General features: G+C 33.7%; 1 long non-coding RNA gene across 1 annotated transcript in view; it reads left to right on the forward strand.

The window, feature by feature from the left end:
• The first annotated feature begins 4,099 nt into the window (after positions 1-4,099).
• The window catches only part of LOC120423877 (uncharacterized), a 96,100-nt gene continuing 73,796 nt past the window's right edge, over positions 4,100-26,403 (forward strand). Inside the window, exons 1-2 of the long non-coding RNA XR_005606293.2 lie at positions 4,100-4,224; positions 21,655-21,910. This is a non-coding gene — a long non-coding RNA (uncharacterized LOC120423877). The remainder of the gene's footprint in view (positions 4,225-21,654; positions 21,911-26,403) is intronic.

Below are 26,403 nucleotides of genomic sequence, written 5' to 3' on the forward strand. Positions count from 1 at the left end.
ATGAAAAATCGTTCAAAGTGGTTTTCTACGATCCGGCAAATCAACTTTTCTTAGTATTTTTTTATTTTAATGAAAGTTTGTCCATGCATTCGCTTTGTCTAAAGAAGCATTTTTGCATCATCAGTTTTTCCATACAACAACAAAAACTTATAAAAATATTTGTACCAGCCTAATTGATTTGAAAAAAATAACGTTGTGCAATGTATTCCAATTGATAATTACTTTTTGTCGCAGATTTTTTGGGTTAGGGGCCTAGGTTTATGGATGACTACTTCTAGCAAGGGTATTAGGGTTCAAAATATGCGTTCTTCTGAATCGATGTTCACTGTATTACATTTGTTTATGTTCAATACTATTTATTTTGCAATTACAGCCCAGACTCGATTGTCCGAAGGCTTTGGCAAAATTTCACTTCGGATAATCGAATCACGAAAACGATTTTTTTTTCGTTATTTTATTTTTGATTGTTTAAATTTAGTTAGACCTCTAAACTACTCTTAGATGATTTAGAATTTTTAATTCCAAGATGGCGGCCAAAATGGCGGTGATGAAATATTGAAAAAAATATGCAATTTTCAATTAAATATACAACCAACTATTTAAATTTGACTAAAATAAGGTCGCAGAACTCTAATTTGATGTTAAAAGTAAGAAAATAAAAAAATACGAAAAAAATATTTTTTGTTCGTGATTCGATTATTCGAAGTTTCATACACACCTTCGGAAAATCGAACTTAGGATAATCGAGGTTCCGGATAATCGAGTCTGGACCGTACCTTAATTTTTAAAATTACTCAGATTATCATTATTGTTTATATGGGTGTTCAACGACTCGGGGTTTTTTAATTATCATCATTTTTATCAAATACGCATATTTTAGTCCCAAATGAAAATGTTAATATATGGAGTTTTACGGTCATTTCACGGTACTCTAAAATCTGCTTAAAATGAACGTAAAAGTTGTGATTTTATAATAATTGTGAACATTACAGTTACCGAAATAAGTAGCAGTAGCTCAAGATACAAAACATGATCCCAAAAGATATTAATTGCAAAAAATATGTTTTTTTTTACATTCATTTACTTTGACTTTCATACTAGAATTTTCATCCGCTGAATTTACGATTCATTTATCCTTATTTTACTAAGTTTAAAGAAATTGAATTTGCTGAGAAACCCCAAAACGAAGCAAATCCTGATCAAAGATTTACCTAAAATACAAAAAAGCAAAATTGATGATTTTTTTTAAGTCTTTCAACATATTTTGCACTGTAAATCAAAATAAATACAAAACTTCATTTACAACCAACATACATTTTTATAAATTTTCATGACATTATATGAAGTTTGCTCATCGTTATTAAAAAAACATTCAAAATAAAATAGCATTACCTGCTTTGCGGATTCTTTTATAAAGTTATTTCTTATTATATTTTTAACTTTGTGTAAAAAAGAAATGTTCATGTGTTGCTTTAAACTTAACATTGTATAATTATATATTAAGTTGAATCAAATATTTTTTCATGAATAAATATTTGTAAGTTCTTTTTAATTGAAATACCAATTTAAAACCTTGTGAAGTGTTGTTATGAAAAAAATCAAAGTGTAAACACACTGAGGAGGATTTAGACAATAAATTATTCTGCATTTCGTCGCATTTCACAATATTTACCTAATTTCACGGCAAAAGACTAATTTCACGGTTCACGCGGCTTCCGTGAAATCGCGAAAAATCACAAGCCCTAAACGTTACTGATAGTAAAACAGTATAAATCTCTGCAAAATGTCTCCTCGTTGGATATACCCATATTGCAAATTATAAAAACTAGGGTACTTAACTAGAGAAAATTCCTTAAGAAAATACTTTTGCTAAAAGTGTAGTGTTGATCATTAAACATTATTTTTTTAATTTAATTTAATTAAAAATATCTGATGTTTGTCTGATGTTTCATGGTGCGTAAAGGAAACCTTTTTTAATTCCATTTTTAAAATTTAATTTCAATTTTGTGGAATCAAAATATCAAAACACACGTTCAAAGAGACATTCATCGACAAAATTCGCTGAATAATTTGAAAAAGAAAATATAATAAAAATACAAATGAATACGATACAAGAGAATACGAGTGATTTGAAACTTCGAAATGGTAAAAAATTATCATCTCGTTTAGAAAGCAAACAAAGCTCTATTGTTTATACATCAAAGTTTGAGTTTTAACTTGCTCAACAATTTTTTTTAACTTTGTATCGTTCTAAAATACACTTGCAAAGCTACAAAAAAAAGAAAAAACGTTACTCAATCCACCCTTAGGTGGTTGGTGCCTTCCTCAAATTTAAAGCATATCAATTTGACTCATTATTCATACCACTGGATTGGGTAGTCAGATCTTCATATTGCAGGGCACTTATGTGCTTACAACTTTTGATAGGGTAGTCAGATTTCCAATCCAATTTGTGCTCGTTGGAAAGGTCTTTTGATTACCTATCCAACGATAGGTCGCATGAAAGATCCGGACTACGTTTTCATCAAAATATCTGAGATCCGGCCTCCAAAAGTGCATAAATAACACTTAAGTGCTTATAACTTTTTATAGGGTTATCAGATCTTCAGTGTTTTGGACTCGTTGGAAAGGACTTTCAAATACCTTTCTAAAAATGTATAGCAAAAACCACCCTTTTTACAATCTTGCGAACTTCAGTCAAAATCGTTTTTTTAGCATAACTTTTGAAGTACTTTACTAAACATAATGGTATGAAAATATGACCTATGGGATCTGTAGACGGATCTTAAAACACAGATCCGGACAAAATCGGTCAAGCCAGTTCCGAGAAAAGTGAGTGAGAAAAAAAAAACTACGTCCATCCACACACACAGACATTTGCTCAGAATTTGATTCTGAGTCGATATGTATACGTGAAGGTGGTTCTACGAGGCCTATTTAAGAAGTTCATTTTTCGAGTGATTTTATAGCATTTCCTCAGTGAGGTGAGGAAGGCAACACCTTTTTTTTGTTCCAATCGAAAAAATGATTTGAAAAGAACTTTAAATTATCCACCCCAGTTCTTTTGAGTAAGAAGTTATTCAACGTCAAAATACGTTTTTTTGGATTCCATAAAAAAGACACTTTGACACCAAACTTATGTCTCAACAGGGTTTCGAGCTACAAAATCATGAAGAAAGTGTATTTGTGAAAATATTGAAAAATTTAAGAGGTCGAACCGTCCCTTCGTCACGAAATATCGAAAAATGTTCTCTGGATTTGGGATCAGAGACCAAAATCTCCCCTTTCAGACCAAAGCTTTACGAAAATCGAAGAGGGGTTCCGGAAAACGATTTTGGATTTTTTGTAAGTGGCCCCAAATCTAATTTTGTTTTTCCAACTTTGTTCTAACCAAAACCAATCTTAGGTATCAAAATATTGTGGAAATATGGTTGATACAGCTGTCCTGAATCGCGCCACACGGAGAAAAAATAATTCCCAAAATCATGAACAAGCGTTCATAAAAATGGGAACCACGAACAGTGTTCAAATTTCATGGTACGTTTTTCAAAATCGTACCATGGGATTTGAACACTTTTTTCGAGGTTCCCATTTTCATGAACGCTTGTTCACGATTTTGGGAACTCTTTTTTCTCCGTGCAGATGACGATACAAATACAAGTTTTACAGGTTCAGATTTTAACGTGCCTGTTTGGCTTTGACTGTATTTTCAAGTTGACTTTCTCTTCTAAACGACGTGCCACCATAGCTGTGATGCTATATGATGGACTATATAAATCGTTTGATATTCTTTAGATTGTTAAATATTTCCGTTAGTAACAGTTCAATTGGGCGAATCTGCGATAGTAAACAAGCAGTCTATCCCCCTCTTACTTAACATGAACTGTCACTTGAGCAAAAGGGATAGACTGCTTGATTACTATCGCAGATTTGCTCTTTTGAAATGTTACTACGGATTTAAGGAATTCTTAATTTTCAAATAAAATTCTCAATTCCAACCCAGTGCCCTCGTCTCCCCCACAAACCAGCCCCATTCCCCGAATCAGCACTCACTCTCCCGACTCTCCTGTAAAAATCTCTCCCCAAGCGCCACTATCGTGGCCACCCCAACTCTGGCTCGACGACTCTGTTGATTTCTTCCAGCCCAGTCGGTCCCCAGTCAATCCGAGACTTTCACTGCGCGATGAGTTTCCCCGGTCCGTCGGCGAGCGTCGGTTGCGGTTGGTATGTAAATTTTCCAGCAGCAGCACCAGGAAAAATCTGGTTCCACTGCTAGAGGGAGAGAGGAAGAAGAAGAAGAAGGAGAGCGTTCCGGAGTGACCGCAAACTGAGGAGCTGGGAAAAGTGGTCACGTTTGGGGCGATCCAGCTGGTCCGGATCCGGGTGGAAGTGGCAGGCTCCGGAACCGGAACCAGCAGCTTTGGGTGTGTGCCTCGGAAATTTTCCGTCCTTCTGTCAGTGTCAGTGTCACGAGGAAGAAAAAGAGAGAGAGGGAGAGTGAAACGGAGAGGGTGCGAACGAGAGAGAGGGAGCATGATATCAGTGTGTTTGTGCTTCCTTTTGAATAATTTCAAGGAGAAAATGCTAAACGACGACAAAAAGTGTGTGTTTTTTTTGCTGGCCTTCTTGGAAAACGGAAAAACAAGTGCTCGGAAAAGTGTGGTGATTTTGCTTCTTTGTCATGGAAAACCCCTCGCAATCACGCGATGAAGACAAAGAACGTAAAATTACACGCGGATTGAAGTGATTTTTTGCCTCTGCGTTATTTGCTTCTGTTTGCGTGTATGAGTGTGTGTGTAACGCTATCAGTAGCAAACGAGCACAATTTAGCCAACATTGCGTGGAGAAGATACGGCAAACAGAGAGAAGAAAAGGGAGAGAGTACGCTCTCTCTCTCACTCTTTCATGCAAAAGAGTTGGCTTTGACGCTGTTGTGGAATATATCCTTTCCAATTTGGAGATGATCATCGCAAATCGCAAATACTAGTAGTGTGACTCCACACCACACAGTCACAATAGGGAAGTGACGACCCCCTCGTTGAAGGACGGTGGTGGCGGCGGTGCCATTACAGACCAGATGGTTATCCTGAAAGCCACAGGTTCCGGCAGGACTTGGTTTGGTTGGCAGGACTGTTGTGGTGGTGGTGGCAGGGGTGATATTATGCATATGATAAGGAAGGAAAGGCTTTGATTGTGGCAATTTTGGGAAACGTGTTCAATGGACACATGGGTTTTATGGGATTCTTTTGAAGTTTATTTTTTTTTATCAAAAAACTAGACAGACGAATCAACAATGGAGTAGTTTTCGATACCATTTGCCTTTACCATTTTAATGAAATGATAAGTTCACGAACCAAAATCTCGTTTGGAAATAGAAGAAGGAAAGCTTTCGCAAAGTTTTGTCAGAAAAATATCGTTCTATACAAAAATTTGCCTAATAACACAATTGTTTCATGATCATGCCAGCCCAACGATCTTTTAGAAAAACGACAAGTACAAGCTGAGACAATAGTGGGTTAACAATTACTAATTTTTTTTACATCAAAAATCCGAAACTTGAAGTTTAAGATCAATTTCATCACATTTTCAAGGAACAATATTTTTTGTTGCAAAGGATTTACCAAATTATAATTTTGTTTTGCTAAATGTAATATTTTTGAATTATAAATTTCAAGAATACAAAATCAGCTCAAGCTAAAATACGTTAATATTAATCTGTCATCGCATATTAATATTAGTTGAACTTAAACTAACCTATGATGGAGATATTTAAAATTAAAAAAAAATCTAATCACAACTATATTAAAAAAAAAAAAAAATAAAAATTTAAATAACAAGCCATAGTCTTCACATTTAAATGAAAAAAGTGTTTTAGAATGCATTTTACACTAGTTCAGTTGTTTTGCAATCATTAGTTTTCAAAAAATCTAAGATCTGACAAAAACAAAAATTGCATCAAAAAAAAAATTTGCATCGAAAATTATCAAAAAATCTTAAGATTTTTTAATAAACCCAAACATGCTAAAAATGTTTTTAAACGCAGGAGAACGCATTTCAATTTGATTTCAGCTGGTTGCACTTGGGGGGGGTGACAAAAACTTTAAAAAATATTTGTACCAGCCTAAGAATACCATTAACATAGATTTATTTAGAATTTTAAATTCCCAAAAAAGAGTTCATATCCCGGTGTGCGTTATCTGTTGTAAACTGGTCGAAATGCATTTTAAATGATTATTTTCAATTTTTGCTTTCCTCACCTTGATGAGGAAAGGCTATAACATGAACTTCGTAAAGGAGCTATTACACTAATGCACACAAACAAGCAAGCTCGCACTTTTTTGTGTTTGGCAGTTTGCCAAACTCGCAAACTTGTTTGCGGAAAACTCGCAAACAAGGTAAAATGTATGCAGGCTGACGTTTCTACAAACGAATCCAGGCAAACTGTTAAAAAGTGCAAGTAGTGTAATAGCTCCTTAATTTGACCTCGTAGACCCACCTTTATGAATACAGATCGACTCAGAATCAAATTCTGAGCAAATGTCTGTGTGTGTCTGTTTTGGTTTCATTCAATCCGTCTTGAAGTCCTATAAGTCACTATCTATAAATTATAAAATTTAGCAAAGTACTTCAAAAGTTATGCAAAAAAAATGACTCCCAATTAAGTTCGGAAGATTGTAAAAAGGGTAGTTTTTGTTAGGAAATCCGTCATGCTATACATTTTAAGAAAAGGTATTCAAAAGACCTTTCCAAAGCGACAAAAAGATTGAAAATCTGACAACCCTCTCAAAAGTTATAAACGCTTGAGTGTTATTTATACACTTTTTAGAAGCAGTGTTTTCACTATATAATTGTGAGGAAGACACCAACCACCTAAAAGTGGATTAAGTAAGGTTTTTTTTAAATAAATTTGGACACTTTAAACTAACATACTGTTAACCGGGGTGACATTGATATGATTTCAATTTACTTTTCAAATTTTATCAATTTAGCACCGAGGTTTAGAAAGCACAACTATAAAAATAATATTGTTTGACAACTATTTTACTGTTCCAAGATTTTAGTAATGCCTGAAAATTTAACAGAATCAAAACAAAAAAATTGATGAAAAAAATGTTTTCAATAAATCGAAAGGATACAAATCCTCACACATATTTCTAAAATTGTTGCTTCGGTTAAATGTGTTCAAATTTAATTCAATTTTTAAATGTCAGAAGATAAACTAAAACTAACAAAAATAAAAAAAGCAATCTCTTGCAAAAAAAAAAAAAATAATAGTGGCTCATTATCGAAAGGATCCCAAAACTCAAGGAAATTTTTCAAAAATCTTTGCAAATTTTTAAGAAAATTGCTCATGTTTGAAAGAACCAAATTATAAATAAATAATAAAATCAAGTAAAGTTAATTCCAAAAGAAATACTTATGTTTCAAACAATGGGAAAATATGCTGCTATTAAGTAATGATTTTTTTGTTTTTTTTTTCAGTTAGGCCGTTGCAAATATTTTTTGAAGTTTTTGTCCCTCGGCTCTGACCATAGTCGAGGGAGGGGGGGGGGGGGGGGAAATAAAAAAATATAAAAATTGAAATTACAAGCCTAGGTTTCAACATTTGGATGAAAAAGTGTTTTAAAATGCATTTTACAGGCGTACAGTTGCTTTCCAATCATTATTTATAAAAATATCAAGGTATTGACGGATTTTTTTTCGCCAAAAACAAAACTTTTCGTGGGACTGTACATTGGTATTTCATGAAAATTTAAAATGTTTTCAAAGGAGTTCAAACATGATGATAAATATAGTTATAAACACGGGAAAATGCATTTTAAGTGGTTTTCAGTTGATTAAACTTTAATTTTCATTAAAATTTTGAAGTTTTTCGAAAAAATATTTCTTTTGCCCCCTGATTATTCAGACCAACTTTGAAGGAGGGGGGGGGGACATAAACTTTGAAAAATATTTGCAACGGCCTTCAAAATCAAACCATCCACATTAACGACCCCCGGGTCTTTTGTGGTCTCTATTGCAAGTTTCTGCTCGAACCTAGGAGTCCGAAGGCTTGAATGGGGAGAGCACCCAAATCTCTTTCTACTCCAAGGAACCTTCCACCCCAGTGTTTGAACTGACGACCTTCGGATTGCGAGTCCAACCGCCGCCAGCGATTCCACCGGGGTAGGCTTGGTTTGGTGTGTTGTTTGTACTTATGGCATGGAGACGACTCCTACACCTGAAATGACTTAACGGCCTAACAACCAGAGCCGGGACCGACATTTTACTTCCTCATCCGATGGAAGGTTGGAGCAGATGGGAATCGAACCCAGAATCATCCGCTTACAAAGCGGACAGCGTAACCATTCGGCCACGCACTGCCTTATCTGTTATAAAAAAATAACAAATTACACAAGAAATTCAAAAATAATTTTATTTATTAAAGTTGAAAAGAATGAGCAAAATAAGTATGGAGGGTTTTAGAAAAATCGTTTAAAAATCTGAAACCACTCATGCGAAACCAGTTAAGTTGTAAGGTTTATATAGGTAAACCATACACCAAAATAGACAGAATTTTAACGGAAAAAAATGTTTGAAGGTATAAAAACTAAAGTGCTGAATTGTGACTGAATCATTATTTAATTTGTTTTTTTTTTTTCAGTTTACTGATATATTTAGCAGTTAAAAAATTGGAAAAAATATCGAAATCATCAAACAAATGTTTGTATGCAGCAATTTCATATAAAAGTTAAACCCAAAATATTATAAGTGTCCGAAATTGGTCAGGAGGTTCCTTGGTCTAAATAATTAGAAACATTTTTTTTTTCATCAGGGTGGTCTCAGCAATTTCTTTGTCATTTTAATTAATTTTGCATCTCTGGGCACAAAGAAAGGTTATTAGTTAGACTGTTGGTTTGAGGACCGAAAAGCTAGCCTAATACTTGAAAACTTTGACTATTTGCGTCCAAGAATGCTATAATTGGTTAAAAAGACAAGGGGTTATGATTTTTGATAAGAAATGTTTTTGGCATATTTTCGAAAATTACAATTTAAGAAACCATTTTAACTTGGTATGGACCACCCTTATGTCCTAATAAAAAAATACGTGTCTAATTATTCGGGCTATTGGACCATTTTGAATGATCAGATATTTTTTACTGTTGAATTCTATCTATTCACAACATAAGCTGCTAAACTAATTCCAAATTTTCACATCGTGATTAAAGAAAACAACATCTTTTGAAGCAAAACAACGCTTTTGTGTATCCGCCAGCTAACATCTTTTTACTGATAACCCAGAGACTTATTGATTTACGGTCAGCTCCTCATCAACTTCAAACGAGATAGGAAAAACAGAGGGGAATATTAGCTCTCTCTTGTTACACCAAAGAAACACAGAAAACCCTCAGAATTTTCCTGGGAAAATCTCCCAACCCCTGCAGTGTCCAGCTGGGGAAAAGGTTAGTCCATCATGTTGTGGGTTGGTTCGACCACTTTGTAACTTACGGAATAGGGCCGATCCTTTTTTTTACTATTAGCAAGGATTGAGGTGGCAAACTTGTTTGAACAAAATAATTATTTGAAAATTGTTCAAATTATCGTATAAAATCTTACAAAATTATAAAATTTGTCGGGATTTTTTTTTAAATTTCATTTCTGCTGAGTCACTCGAACTTCTCTGATTCGCACTCGCAAGCTCGTATTGAATCAACCATAATTTACTTTGTTTGTCGGTACTACTATGTTGTAGTACACAGAAGCACTAATTGCGAGCATATACTTTGCTTTATGACTCGATAAAAGCAGTCGGAGAATGAAACCGTGCAATAGCGTAACTTTGATTGTGATTAAAACCCTTATCAAAATTCAAAGTATACGAACCATTAAGATATTGACGTGGGACTACGTTGAATTTAAATTTGCTCAAACGACGGTCCCCCTCAAAATGAGAGGGAATCAAGCTGTCCAATAATGGGGGGATTTAACTTATTTATGAACAGCGTACTTGCTGGCATTTTGCCCCCTCTCTGGAAACATCTCTGACAGAGTCTTGAGTTCGAGTTGACGGGCTCCACCAACTCCCCTCTTGCTCCCCAATACGCAGAATGAGGCAAACTGTCAGTGTGTGCTTTTCGGGGGGTGGGATGCACTTGCCGTAACAATGGAGGATTAAAATGTTGTTGCAATTCGGTTTCGTTTGTGTTCGTTCCGAGAAGTCTGTGCTGCATTTTGGGGTTGGTTGGCTTGGGTTTAGGTTATGTAATGCGATTTTTAAGCTTGAAAAGAAGTTAATTGAAAATTTAGATTAAAAAAATTTAAACATCAATTTCAAAAAGAACTAATTTTCTATTTCCAAAGTAACAAATCTTAGATCAAATCTTTATTCTTGATCCAAGCTTTATAGCAGCATTAAATTTACAGTCAACCATGCGTGTGTGTTTGAGCTTTATAGCAACCAGCATTGCAAATGGTGTTTTTTCCCAAGGCCCTCCATCCAATAAAACATAAATACGGACTGCGACGACGACATGTTCCGTCCCAGATATAGACACGACAATTTCTGATGGGAATTGCTTTGCATTGGTTTTACAGCGGAGAGATGTAAATTTACCCCCACAGCACCGTGCCAAAGAATTGACACTTTATTGAGTTTAGCATAATTGGATGCAATGATTTTGTAGTTTTGGGAAGCATGTTTATTGTGCAACTGGGAGCAAGAACTTGCATAAATTATCTTGATTTTGTTTGGTTAGTTGAGAAGTATGGTTTTTGGGGTCTCTTGAGAATGTTCTTTTTTGTGGTTTAGAGACTGAATCTAGTTCACCGTTTTTCATCACACTTAATATCACCAGTAAATTTTAGGGACCTACATAGGGAAATGAAATGTTCTGGGAGAAATTTCAAACACTCAAAGTCATTCAAATTTAAGGTTGAAAAACTTGTAGTTTTGCTTTGGTGCTGGCACTTTTCTTGTACCGAACAAGCACAAACATAACAAAAACTATCAGATTATTATCAACAACAGTTTTACAATACTTTTGATTGTTATAAGTCTCGTTTTTTTGCCAAAATGATTTTAAATTGATTCCGACCTTGTTCTTACATGACCTTGTTGCTCGATTGGAACCCCGATTTGACAGTTCGATTGGAACCCTGAGAGTGACATTTCGCCTCTCCATATAGGCTCTCTAGTAAATTTCACATCAAAGAAAAAGAAATAACTTACTCCAGTTTGGAAGTTTAAACGTTTTTCATAGATGATGTTTGTTTTTAACACAGGAATTTATAATCTGTAAAATCACAACACAGGAATGTATCTTATCTGTAAAAATGGGTTTGGCCTGTTGTACAAAGGTTGTGGTATAGTGAATTGATTTATTTGTTTTTTTTTTAACATCTCTAGTAAACCAACACTAGAAACATGAAAATAGCTCAAATTAAAAAAAAAACTCTGCAAAAATGATTAACTTTTCGATAAAATGACATTGCTTTAAAAGTTAATTATTTGCAATGTAATGTAATGTAATTTTATCGAAAAGTTAATCATTTTCAGTTTCACAGTGTTTTTATTGATTTGAGCTGAGCTGATGAAAATGAAAATCAATGTTTTTAATACTTGATCAGTTCTCTAGAATTACGCAAAAACTCTAATTAATTTTTTATGTTTTTATTTGTATGCAATTTTGTCCATCGATTTATTCAGTCCAAATCCATTTTGCATCATTAGTTTCTTAATACAAGTCTCCATACAAATTTTGGAGCTTTCCATATAAAAGTCATATGATTTGGCTCTATTGAAATGCCACCACAACAAGTATGGTTTAGTACCGCGCGGGGTAGCACCATCATGAGCCTTCCTTACCCAATTCTTTACAGTCGAGATTTCAAAAATCTGAAAATATATTTTTAAAATTTGAGAAAATTTCAACCAAGATTCCCATATTTTGCATGAATTTCGATATCGTGCACGTTTTCAATTCAATTGAATACCCCAAAAATTTGGTTTTTTTATGGTTGACAACGAGGCTTTTCTACCTGTACAAGTTATGACCATGCTTGACGATAAACCACGCTTCATACAAAAAAGTTTTGTTTTACAATTTCGCTATGAAATCGTCAACTTTTACTGTCTAACTTTTATTGACTGAGAAGCCTACTTTTCCCTACCAAAAAAAAAACAAACAATGCTGAAAAGTTGTATTTTTCAGTACTGTTTTTGGTGCTGAAAAGTTGAAGTTTTCAGCACTATTTGAATTGTATCATTTATTTATTTATTTATTTATTATTTTTTTGAATATTTCCATCAGACCCTGAACTGTTAAAACCTGTAAAATCTAAATCCCTCGGTTTTAAAGCAAAACTCTATTTTCTCAGCACTCTTCATATTTATTCAACTCGGCAGAGCACCGTTGGATAAATGAACGACTCGTGCTGATATAATCTTTTTTTTTGTTACATGTCACATTAACTACTAATTTAGTATGGAAAATTATTCACAGGAGGAGAGGAGTGTTTACAATTTTTAAAAAAAGTTTTTACTTGATTTATGAATGACCCCTTCATAAAAATCACGATCATTTCTCGAAAAATTGGCAACGCTTTCAAATGAATAAAAACCACCTTTTGCCGTGGCTCGAAAGATGGCATTTTTTGTCATCAAAAACATTTCCAAAAATGAGAATTTTCAAAAATTATTATTTTGAACAATTCTTTTGTTGTGTAAATAGTCCAATAAAAAAAGATTATTTTTTTAAAAGTATAACTTTTTTTTCTCTGAAAAGCAATACCTACAAGTTTGGCGAATACACCACATTGATCAGTAAATCCGTTCCTAAGATACAGAGTTTATAATATTTTAATAGCATTTTTTTTGTATAGACGGTTGCCAAAATTGTTTGGAGACTTTTATCGACGTTCCAATGATGCCAAATGTCTACTTTGGTCATATAAAAAGTAAACACATATTTTCACCCACAAAAAAATATAAAAAAATTGCTCATTCTTAAGAGAATTGCTCCAATCGTTCAAGATTTTTCAACATACTCCTGGATAAAATTATTTTCAAATGCGGAAAATATTTTTTAAAAGGGAAATTTCTAAATTGGTTAGAAAAATCGTGGCCAATTTTTTTTTCATAAAACTGCGAAATTTCAATGGAAATAGAAGTCTAATCAACTCAAAACATTCTAAAATGCCTTTTTCTGCATTGATAATCATATTTAACTTGTTTGGGCTCGTTTAAAAGTATTTTGAACATTTATTAAATAACAATGTTCAGCACCGCAAAACTTTTTTTCTCACAAAAATTAAATTTTGGTCAATATCTAGAAATTTCGGAAATCTATGATTGCAAAACAACTGGAAAGGTGTATAATGCATTTTAAAACACTTTTTTCATCCATATGTTGAAACCTAAACTTCAAAAAATATTTGCAGTGGCCTTATCGCAAAAGCTGAAAAATGACAAAAAATGGATCACCTTAAAACAATATTTCAGTGAGTTTGAAAATAAAAGTTTTTCAAATTAAATCAGGAAAATTAAAAAGTTATAAAATGAGTATTTTGTACAAAGAACATAAACTTTATGAAAATCTATGTCATTGTTCTTCGTTTCATGCAATTAGCTGAAACTAATTTAAAATGCAATCCCCTGCGTTAAAAATCTTTCTTTTATTTAAAAAAAATCAGTTTACTGTCCCGCAATGGTTTTTTTTTCGCAAAAAAAATGTTACCTTCAAATCTCAATTATATGAAAACTAGTGTTTGCAAATCAATTGAAATAGTAGAAAGTGCGTTTTAAAACACTTTTTTCATGCAAATGTCGCCAAATGGCTTGCTATTTTGGATGCACAAATTGCTAAAATTTAAAGGACTAGGGGAAAGGGGATGATGAAGATTGAAAGCAAATAACAAAGTTATCTTTTTAAAAATTGGGTGACAGCAAACAATCTGTAGAGTTTAGAAAATGGTTTTAGTCGAATATGAATTTTGTGAGAACTTCTGAACAGTTTCGATTTAAGAAAATAAAGAAAAAATATAAAATATAATAATTTAAAACATCACATAATATGTATTAATTAAAATGTTTTTTTTTGTGAATTAAGATATAACTTTAGAACATTTAAAGATTTAAAGTTTTGAAGAGAATAATCTCAATGAATTTTTAAAAATGGAATACAGCTAAGTTTGTTTACTTCAAGAAAGCAATGGTATTAAGTGAAAATTGCGTATGACTTCGTGTCCAGATCATGTTTGAAAAAAAAATACTGTTCTAGATAAACTCGTGTGTCAAAATGAAAGTTATTTTTTTAAATTGAGACTATACAAAGTCATAATTTGAATAAAAATGTTGATGGAATTTGACTTCATTGCTTAAATGAAAATAAAATAAAATCCATTTTTTTCTTAGGTCAATTTTTTATTTTTTCAACGTGTCTTAAAAAGATCTGCCAGAATTGTAAGTAGATTTTTAACAACAAAAACGAATAGGATAAGTTCTCATATAGTTTTACATTTTCTTTTAAATAAAAACTCAATTGAATGATAGGTCCAATGATTTTTTGATTTTTATGTGAGTTGCTCCATAAAGGACTTTTATTTTATAAAGTTTTTATTTTTATAAAAAAATGTTGAATTGAAGGTTTCATAGCCAAGGTGCTCCATAAAAGTTATAACAATTTAGGTTTAATTCCCAAAAGATAACCTTTCCAGAGACGTACCCCTCAGAATACCAATGTCTCTACACACTACACGAGAGTTTATCTTTCGGTTCGGATCTATGGTTCCGTCCAAAAAACACCCCAAAAATTTCAAGGGTTTCCAGAAGCGTTTATTACTTGCCAGTCTGCCAATTAATTACTCAAATTACTGGTCCAAAATGATTAATTACATAAATTACTTAATTACTTTTCACTACAATAAAAACATTTAATTTAAATTTAAGTATTCATTTCTACGGTTCTAAACTAAATTATTTATAAATAGCTCATTCGATAGCTCTTTCAAAAATTATGCTGTTTGTTTTTTTGTACCAATCTGGATATTGTGAATTTCGCGTATAATTTTTATTGAAAATAGCTATAGGCGATCAAACGTCAAAAATGCCCCGCACTAGAGGGCGCTGAAACTTTGGGTGATGTTTACATAATATCCTACAGCGAGTTAATTGGTTTGAAATTTGGAATTGTTTTATTTTATTATAAAATTGACATTAGTATTTAATTATACCATTTTCAGGTAAAAAATAAGTTGCTCAATTGATATGAACAATAATATTTGCTTTATGGCCAATTTAACCTGGTCATAATCTGATTCGAAATTCCATTATGTTTCACGTTTCAATCAACCGTACCCTTATCAATCAATTGCAAAAGATGAAAAAATACTGTACTGCTTTACTCCAATATATGAATTTTAATGGGTAATTCTCTACCAACTCACACGAAATCGGGAAAAGTTGCCCCGACCCCTCTTCGATTTGCGTGAAACTTTGTCCTAAGGGGTAACTTTTGTCCCTGATCACGAATCCGAGGTCCGTTTTTTGATATCTCGTGACGGAGGGGCGGTACGACCCCTTCCATTTTTGAACATGCGAAAAAAGAGGTGTTTTTCAATAATTTGCAGCCTGAAACGGTGATGAGATAGAAATTTGGTGTCAAAGGGACTTTTATGTAGAATTAGACGCCCGATTTGATGGCGTACTCAGAATTCCGAAAAAACGTATTTTTCATCGAAAAAAACACTAAAAAAGTTTTAAAAATTCTCCCATTTTCCGTTACTCGACTGTAAAAAATTTTGGAACATGTCATTTTATGGGAAATTTAATGAACTTTTCGAATCTACATTGTCCCAGAAGGGTCATTTTTTCATTTAGAACAAAATTTTTCATTTTAAAATTTCGTGTTTTTTCTAACTTTGCAGGGTTATTTTTTAGAGTGTAACAATGTTCTACAAAGTTGTAGAGCAGACAATTACAAAAATTTTGATATATAGACATAAGGGGTTTGCTTATAAACATCACAAGTTATCGCGATTTTACGAAAAAAAGTTTTGAAAAAGTTACTTTTTGCGTTTTTCTTTGTTTCGTCGTCCGTGTCTGTCGCGGGTGACCATGAACGGCCATGATCGATGACGACCAACTTTTTCAAAACTTTTTTTCGTAAAATCGCGATAACTCGTGATGTTTATAAGCAAACCCCTTATGTCTATATATCAAAATTTTTGTAATTGTCTGCTCTACAACTTTGTAGAACATTGTTACACTCTAAAAAATAACCCTGCAAAGTTAGAAAAAACACGAAATTTTAAAATGAAAAATTTTGTTCTAAATGAAAAAATTACCCTTCTGGGACAATGTAGATTCGAAAAGTTCATTAAATTTCCCATAAAATGACATGTTCCAAAATTTTTTACAGTCGAGTAACGGAAAATGGGAGAATTTTTAAAACTTTTTTAGTGTTTTTTTCGATGAATAATACGTTTTTTCAGAATTCTGAGTACGCCATCAAATCGGGCGTCTAATTTTACATAAAAGTCCCTTTGACACCAAATTTCTATCTCATCACCGTTTCAGGCTGCAAATTATTGAAAAACACCTCTTTTTTCGCATGTTCAAAAATGGAAGGGGTCGTACCGCCCCTCCGTCACGAGATATCAAAAAACGGACCTCGGATTCGTGATCAGGGACAAAAGTTACCCCTTAGGACAAAGTTTCACGCAAATCGAAGAGGGGTCGGGGCAACTGCTGTGTGAGTTGGCGGAGAATTACCCTAATATAATTAATTAATAATTTAAAATTGTGTTCAGTTTATTGCAAGCCGAATGCCATTAAAATATAGAAGTTGTTTGAAAAAAGGCCCCCTGATTTTTCGAGCCAAAAAAAAAAGCTTTGCAAATATTTGCAGCGGCTCTTCATGAAAATTGTGTGTGTGATGTGTGTCATCAAAATAACATTGAGTTTTAAAATGTTTTTCAAACATTGGTTTGACATTACTTCACATGTTTTTTTCTCAAGCAAATTAAAAAAAATCCGTTACTGAAAATACGAATAATGTGAAATGTGACATTTACATTGGATTTAATTTCTGCATCTGAATATTAGTCGATTTTGATTTCGCTGAGTTTGATTTTTAACATTGAAACATTTGTCTCAGAAATATTTGGATTTTTTTCGGGAAAATGACATAGCTCTTAATAGAGAGATATTACAGGACTGTCAATTTCTGCAGATTATGAAAAAATATTAAATACATATTTTATTTTTATGATTTTTAAATGGCTATCACTTGAAATCTTTGTTTTTATCAATGATAATTAGGTACATTTTGGTTTTAAATATTTGATCCACATAAACTTCAAATAATTTTGACTGCCTATCAGAAGGAAAAGCATAAAAAATTAATCAATTCTAATGTAGCTCCTGCAAAAAAAAAAAACATATTTTTATAATTACTTAATAAAAATGAATAGATTTTGGGTTCACAAAACATTTTTCGCTGGGTAATATGTCATGGCGTTGCCTTTTGTTGTTAGTCATCTTCGATAAACAACATGATAAAAATACATTTTAGGAGAGTTTTAGGAGAGAACTATGGTGAATAAGGCCTTCGACATACAGAACCAGTCTTTTTTAATCTTTGTGTATCATTCTTATTTTAAATAAATAAAATACTGTTATAATAGATTATATATAAAAAGTGAAAAGTTTCGTTGAAGAAGTACAATTTAAAAAAAGCAATTACTTTAATTACTCAAAAATTACTTTAATTACCAATTAATTACTTAAAATAACTCTGATTACCATGAATTACTAAGTAATTAAAGAACTACCTAATTACCAGCTAAAAATCAAAGTAATTATTAATTACTTGCCAGTCTGAGGCTTTCCTGGAAACCCTTGAAAAATTTATCGTATTTTTGCAAAACACGACAAAAGCAGACCTTGTTCAGGGGGGCTCTCTGCCTTGGTTGGCCAAATTGGAAGCTTTATCACGATAGTAAAGTGTACCGCACACGTGGGCGTCGAGTCTTGGCCATTAGTTTCAGCTGGGTTCAATTGGGGGGGGGGGGAAAATAAAAGATTCACTGTAGGGTCGATTACCCTAATCAATGGCTCCTTTTCGGGGTGGAGGATGGGTCGATCTTTTGTTCAGTCGTTGTCGTCGTAGTTTGCCATGGTTTTTGCAAACTAAATTCTTTCGAGTAAGGTGAGAGGTTCGATTATGGTTCCTAGTAGATTCATCGTTCTGTAATTTTTGAGTTGAGAAGATCAAAAATACGGGCGCTCACCCTACAGTCCAGGAATGGTCTCAGGCCCCGGTGCCGGGGTTGTGTGTTTGCTTTTTTATGTGCACTAGTTGGAAGGAAAATAAATCGTTATTTTTACTGCAAACATCATTTTTATCGGTAAACAACGCCGGCGCCGTCGACCTTTGAGTGAGAGTGGCACGGTGGCGATGTTGTACTTTGAGATCAACTCCAGCAGCTTGATGGAGGTTTTTGTTTGAGAGCTGGACTTGTTTTGAAAGAGCTTTTGTTGTGCTACCTGAACTTGGGCCAATAATTTAGTAATTTTCGGCAAGCCATTTCAGGAAAAAGGTCTTTTCTGCTTATTTAACAGTGTTTTAACAGTTATAATAATGAAAGAAAGTTCAGAGACACGTGACTAAATCCAAAGTTCACACACGTGTTCACAGAAAGGTTTCACACAATTGCAAAGTTGTCCCTCTACTCTCGTTCTAATACATTTATCCAAGTTGGTGTTTGAAGGGGCTTCAGCACCTCCTGGTTGGAACCCTTTTCCAGGCAACATCTTATTTCCACTCTGTCGATTTCACTCTCAAGGGAAAGAAGAAAAACATCCAAAATAAAGGAGTGGGTGGACCAAGCTTAATTTTGCTTCTCCTGAGGCGACTTTCGTGAGTTTCCCTTCTTTTGGGCCTTTTTTTTTTGAATTTTAATTTCTGTATTTTTCAATCCGACTGATTATGCCCTTTTAAAATGTTAGTCTTGATTTAAAAAAAAAATGAAAATATTGTATTCGAAAAGATCGAAAAATTTCACGAATGTTTCATATTTTAACATTGTAAATCGGACCATTAGTTGCTGAGATATCGACGTTAGAAAATAGTGGGTTTTTAGGGTGAGACTTAGAAAACATAAATTTTCCTGTTTTTAAACCTTTGCATGGCAATATCTCAGCAACTAAGGGGCGTATCAACAAAGTGCAGACAAGCAAAATATAGAGATCATTCTCAGCTTTTCAAAAATATTTTTTTCAAAGGTGGGTAAACATGTGCACTAATTTGAAAAAAATAAAAACTGCTACTATTTTCAAAAAAAATACCTAAAAATGGCCTTAACTCGAAAACGGTGAACTTTATCAAAATTTCACTAAAGTACTTTTTGATTGCAAATTTAATTTTACATCGAAAAATGAAGTTGACAATTTTTGGGACCAATATTTCGTTTTTTTTTTAAATCAGTATTGTTTCAAAAAATCATAATTCGGTCAAAGATTTTTTGCAAAACCTGGAAATTTCTGAAAAGTTGGCATTTTATGTCCCCTAAAACATCAAAAAATAAAAAAAAACGAGTTTTTTTTTCAAGTTTTAGTGAAAAAAAGTTAAATTAAAAATCACAATTTTTTTAACCGTGTATCATTTTTTTTCAGTGTAGTCCTTATCCATACCTACAACTTTGCCGAAGACACCAAATCGATCAAAAAATTCCTTCAAAAGATACAGATTTTTGAACTTTCATACATCATTTTTGTATAGACAATTGCCAAATTTGTATGGAAAATGATATGGACAAACTAATGATGCAAAATGGCTTCTTTGGGCATACCGAAGGTACCAAAAAAGTTTCAGCCAGATTAAAAAATACAAAAAAAACGAATAACCGCAATCGGAGAGAATTGCTCAAGTAGAATTTTCAGGCTTTCAACCTAACTCAGAACAATACAACAGGTTTTTTGTACAACAAAACTCAATAAAACTCAATAGAAACAAGAAACAAGAAACAAGAAACAAGAAACAAGAAACAAGAAACAAGAAACAAGAAACAAGAAACAAGAAACAAGAAACAAGAAACAAGAAACAAGAAACAAGAAACAAGAAACAAGAAACAAGAAACAAGAAACAAGAAACAAGAAACAAGAAACAAGAAACAAGAAACAAGAAACAAGAAACAAGAAACAAGAAACAAGAAACAAGAAACAAGAAACAAGAAACAAGAAACAAGAAACAAGAAACAAGAAACAAGAAACAAGAAACAAGAAACAAGAAACAAGAAACAAGAAACAAGAAACAAGAAACAAGAAACAAGAAACAAGAAACAAGAAACAAGAAACAAGAAACAAGAAACAAGAAACAAGAAACAAGAAACAAGAAACAAGAAACAAGAAACAAGAAACAAGAAACAAGAAACAAGAAACAAGAAACAAGAAACAAGAAACAAGAAACAAGAAACAAGAAACAAGAAACAAGAAACAAGAAACAAGAAACAAGAAACAAGAAACAAGAAACAAGAAACAAGAAACAAGAAACAAGAAACAAGAAACAAGAAACAAGAAACAAGAAACAAGAAACAAGAAACAAGAAACAAGAAACAAGAAACAAGAAACAAGAAACAAGAAACAAGAAACAAGAAACAAGAAACAAGAAACAAGAAACAAGAAACAAGAAACAAGAAACAAGAAACAAGAAACAAGAAACAAGAAACAAGAAACAAGAAACAAGAAACAAGAAACAAGAAACAAGAAACAAGAAACAAGAAACAAGAAACAAGAAACAAGAAACAAGAAACAAGAAACAAGAAACAAGAAACAAGAAACAAGAAACAAGAAACAAGAAACAAGAAACAAGAAACAAGAAACAAGAAACAAGAAACAAGAAACAAGAAACAAGAAACAAGAAACAAGAAACAAGAAACAAGAAACAAGAAACAAGAAACAAGAAACAAGAAACAAGAAACAAGAAACAAGAAACAAGAAACAAGAAACAAGAAACAAGAAACAAGAAACAAGAAACAAGAAACAAGAAACAAGAAACAAGAAACAAGAAACAAGAAACAAGAAACAAGAAACAAGAAACAAGAAACAAGAAACAAGAAACAAGAAACAAGAAACAAGAAACAAGAAACAAGAAACAAGAAACAAGAAACAAGAAACAAGAAACAAGAAACAAGAAACAAGAAACAAGAAACAAGAAACAAGAAACAAGAAACAAGAAACAAGAAACAAGAAACAAGATACAAGATACAAGATACAAGAAACAAGAAACAAGAAACAAGAAACAAGAAACAAAAAACAAAAAACAAGAAACAAGAAACAATCTTTTTAAACAATACTATTTATAACACAATCAAAGTCTTTCCTGTGCAAGAAAGACGTTTTGAGTGACAAATCAACAAGCAAAAAGTGGTGAAAATATGTTTTGCTCTGCAACAAAAGGAAAAATCACCTCTTTTGACGGAAACGGAAAACGAAACACGAAAAAAGTAAAACCCTTTCATTTCGCGTTGGGTTTATTTCGAAAAAGAAGATGAAAAACGAAGAAAAATCCTTTCAAGTGGAAAAGAGTGTCCCCAGAGGGCGGAAGTTCCCGCCCCTCTCCCTCCCTTCTCACCTCTCAAGAGGGTTTGTGTGTGTGTTGTTGTAATTTTTCACAGGTTGTCAAGTGCTGTTTGAGTGCAAGTGAGAAGGTGTGAGTGAGTGCGTGAGGTGGTGAGGGCCCTCCCTCCAAATCCTCTTCGGTGCAAACGTGGTGCTACGATCAACGGATCAGAAGCTGGGACTCGAAGGAATACCTACCCCCGCGTGAAGGAGAATTCCTGCTGCGATTTTCTGGTTCAGCCCACCGTGGATGGTGTAAGCATCGATCGTCGGTACGACGAGCCATCCCATGAGAAGCGATTGAATTAGTTGGTGAGTTCAAATTTGGTTTCTTTTTAAAATTAAGTTGTTTTAAGCAATTACAGATTATATTAAACGAAAGAGTATCAATCGCATAAAAAATAGGTGCATAATTAAAAAAAAACAATTAAAAGTACTGCATCCCACGGATCACAACATTTGACATCAACACTGAAATACGAAAGCTCACCATCCCGCAGAGCGACCTCATTCACAATTCAGACCAAAATTTTCCGGTAAACCAAACCACTCTTAATGGGATGGGAGAAAAAAAAAAACATAAAAAATACTCGTGTCATGTTTCCCGACGAGGTCCCTCCCGTATGCATGTGATGCATTCAAAATGCATCCTTTTACTCGCTTCAACTGACATCAGCCGTTGAATAAATAATTTCACCCCCTCGTTCAACCCTCCCCTTACCCCTGAACTGAGCCGGAAAAATGAGGAAGCGATCTTTGACGTGAATTTAAATGGAAAATGGGGCTGAAATGAAAAACGAGTTCCAAACCCAAAAGAGGTTAATTAAAATTGCATCGGCTTTCGGAGTGCAAGGTCCTGGTTTGGTGCCAAGCCAAGCCTCCAGTCCCATTTAGCGGGCCATTGGTTCGTCCGTTGAAATTAGGAGTGAAGAGGCTCGTTCGTCACACTCACACACACACACCAACGCCATCGTTTGGCCACAAATAACACGCCCTCGAGGGTTAAATATTAGGGTCTTGAAGGGAGGCTCTTCTGCAGTACAGGCATCTTGGGGTTGTGGAATTCTACTAAGGAAGTTTTATTCATGTTTAATTCAACCAATATTTAGAATAAATACTTTATAACAATTCAGTAAATTTGATGCCGCATGATTTTTTTATTATTTTATTCGCAATTTAAAAGACGTCAAAAATAAGTCGAGCCAACAGTGAGGAAATCGCGTGCCAATTTTTGCATGGCTAGTTTTTTTGTTTTTTTTTCAGCTTGGATTGAGAAGATTTTAGAAGTGATACAAGACCTTTATAATCTTCACAATCAAAACTGAAAAAAAACAAGCTGTAGCAAAATTGTCACGCAATTTTCTCACTGCTGGCTCGACTATTTTTTATCGAGTTGTTCAATCAAAATTATAAGCAAAAACTCGTTTTTGGTTTAATAACGAAAGCATCTAAACTTGATAGTTTTGCAATAACAAATTTTGCTTTTCTCTGAAAGTAATTTTTATAAATCTTACCAATGATGAAAACATATCGAAGAACTGACAACCCATGTGTACTTGAGTGATTTTTTTTTATAATTTTTAAGAGTGAATTTTGATGACAATGATGTCTGCTTTTCCATCCATCCATGTAATTGAATATCGCATATTTAATAAAGATTTAACGAACTTAAAAGCATCATGTGGTCAATTCTCGCAACTTTATGGGTGTATGGATTTTTTTCTGGATGTAGTTAGTTTTGAATCCTAGTACATATCTGGAGCAACACGAGAAAAGGGCGCATAAGCATTTCGACAGCTAGAACTATTTTGCAAATTCCGAGCTGACAGGTAACTTTTCCACAAAACTCGATGTGTTAAACAACAGCTGGCCTTCCCAGCAACCTTCTAACGGTGCGGGTTTTGTTAAATAGTTACCTGTTGGCTCGGAATTTGCAAAATAGTTCTAGCTGTCAAAATGCTTATGCGCCCTTTTCAAATGTTGCTCCAGATATGACATATTAGAAGATGGAAATTGAGAAAAAAACTTCTGAAAATTCATAAAACGCTGCTGGAAGATGTACCCATACCAGCGATGGAATAATCATCATCAAAAAAAAAAAAAAAAAAAATCTTTGGATGTTCATCAAGAAAAAAAAATCCGAAGGGAGCATGGCTCTCCTCTCTCGCGCACGAAAGATCGGTAAAAGGAATCTAAAAAATCATCATCTTGATTATTCGGCGGAATATCTTTTTCACTACTACACCAGCAAGTGTAACGTCACACGACGAAATATGACCTGTCACATTTTGTAGATGGGCAATGTGTGTAAACAAAGCGAAATAAATATTTTTAAGTGGTGCTGACAAGGAAATTCATAAAAAATCATCAGCAGATTGACTTTCTTGAAGTTCGGGAGCGATTTTTTTTCCGTGATTTGCCTCCTCTCTCTTTCGCGGGTGAAGAAAGTTCGCAAGCGAAATTGATTTATTTACGATTTTTCCATCCCTGACCCCTATATAACAAAACCAAACAATAATTAGACACAGGTTTCCGTTTTAAAGAATATTTAATAAAATTGGATATCTCCTAAGAATCTCCCCAACTCTGGCCAAGGCAAGGGGGTGAAAAGTAAATAAAAATATATATAAAAACTAAAATTAACTATAAGCCACTATTTCAACATTTCAACGAACAAATTCTTGTAAAATGCATCATACGTCCATACAGTTGTTTTGCAATGATTACATTGGAAGTACATTGGAAATTTACTAAAATTCAAATGATTTCAAGGAACCTTCCCACCCCAGGGTTCGAACTGATTACCTTTGGATTGCGAGTCCAACCGCCACCAGCGATTCCACCGCAACAGGATTGGTTTGTTCTATTATTTGTCTTTATAGCAGGGAGACGACTCCCACACCTGGAGTGACTTAGCGGCCTATCGACAACCAAGGCCGGGACCGACGTTTTGCTTCCCCATCCGATGGAAGGCTGGAGCAGATGGGAATCGAATCCATGATCATCCGCTTACAAAGCAGACGGCGTAACCATTCGCCTGCATTTACATTTGATTTCAGCTGATTGCATTTAAATTTCCATTGAATTTTTGATTTCGATTTTCGAGTTTCGAGTCGATTTTAAGGGGGTGGGGGGAATAACAAAAAAAAAACAAATAAACTGCCACATTCAAAACATGCAAAAACAATCATAGAAACATGTTTTTTTCAATTCATTGGATTTAAATTTGAAATCTTATTTATAAACAGTCTTAGCCCAATTTTTGATAAAGTAATTCGTTTTCGGGATGTAGCCACTGGTTGAAAAAACAGTTTTAGGATTTCATAAAATATTGTCTAAATATGACCATTTCTGAAAGCGGTTTTAAAGGTTTTAAGTATTACTGCGGGCGTCAATAATTAGAATTTACGTGCGGTGATACGACCGCAAGATAAAGGTCGCATAACAGCCGCATGACAACCACAGAACAAATTTTTGGCTGTTGTCATAGGTTACCTTGAGTTTTCAGCTAACTTTTTGGAAATTATTCAAAACAATGCCAAATCAACGCAGAATTTCAGTTCAACTTGCTAATTTTAAAACTGCGGTAGTTAGGCGGCAATAATCTCCTGTCACTCACAGCGTAGGAGAAACGTGATTTTATCTCGCAATAAGCAATAAACAAATATTCCTTTAAATTTGTCTTTTAAATTGAACTCTCTGGTTACTGAGATAGAGCGGGAAGAAGAGAAAAAAACTGAAAAATTGAAGTTTTCTCAGCCTCACCCAAACAGCCTCGATTTTCGAAGGCCAATATCTCAGTAACTTTTGGTCCAATTTACAATGTTAAAAAATTAAACATTGAAAAGGGCCAAATATAACTGAAGACCCTTTCAAATGTTAGTCTTGAATAATTAAATCTTTATACAGTAGCAATGGATTTTTGTCCACAGAAGAATATTACCACTATCTTTGTAAATCAAATTTATACGTCGAAACAAATTTTTAATACAGAAAAGCTATCCACCGAAATAATTAGATAATTTGCTGAAACTTGCCGGAAATCTGTTTCTTTTCTTAACCATTAGAAATTATTTTTAATCTTATCTCATCGAATCAAACCCTAGCGCAGCCAATCTTTCAAAGGGATTCTGGAGAAAACTATAGCTTAGTTTACGCCTTTGCTTTCTTCTTGTCATTTATTAACATATGTAGTGCGCCATTGCATTAGAATGCATTGAAACATCACAGACGTTAAAGCGGCCAGACCTACTGCGAAAAGTTGTACCGCAGAGAGATGTATTTCCACGAATGCCCTGGCACTATTTGCCGTGGTTATAGCGGCACAACTCGCTCTCAACCATTAGACATTATTTTTTATGAAAACATTTTTTTATGGCGATAGATCTTCTGTCCGTTTAAAAAGAAGAATTTCTCTACCAACTCAGAAATTTCGAAAAAACGTATTTTTCATTTAACATTCCAACGCCCAAGGCTCCAAAAAAGTTGGAACGGTAACTTCAACTCGCTGGTTTTCGGGCATAACTCAACCGATCAAGATGATTCTTCTTTCCAGTGATTTGTTAGGATGTCTAGATGATTCTAAAACTTTGCAGAACTTAATTTGATCAAATCGGTAATTTTTGCGTTCAAAAACATCGTTCCAACTTTTTTTTTCGCGTGTAAAAAAAAATTCGCCAAAAATTCCGCGGAGGCAGTCGTTTTAAAAAAGGTGGAACGATGTTTTTGGTCGCAGAAATTACAGATTTGTTCAAATTAAGTTCTGCAAAATTTTAGGATCATCTAGACATTCTTACAAATCCCTG

Source organism: Culex pipiens, chromosome 1 (assembly GCF_016801865.2).
Source record: "Culex pipiens pallens isolate TS chromosome 1, TS_CPP_V2, whole genome shotgun sequence".
Taxonomy (NCBI): Eukaryota; Metazoa; Arthropoda; class Insecta; order Diptera; family Culicidae; genus Culex; species Culex pipiens.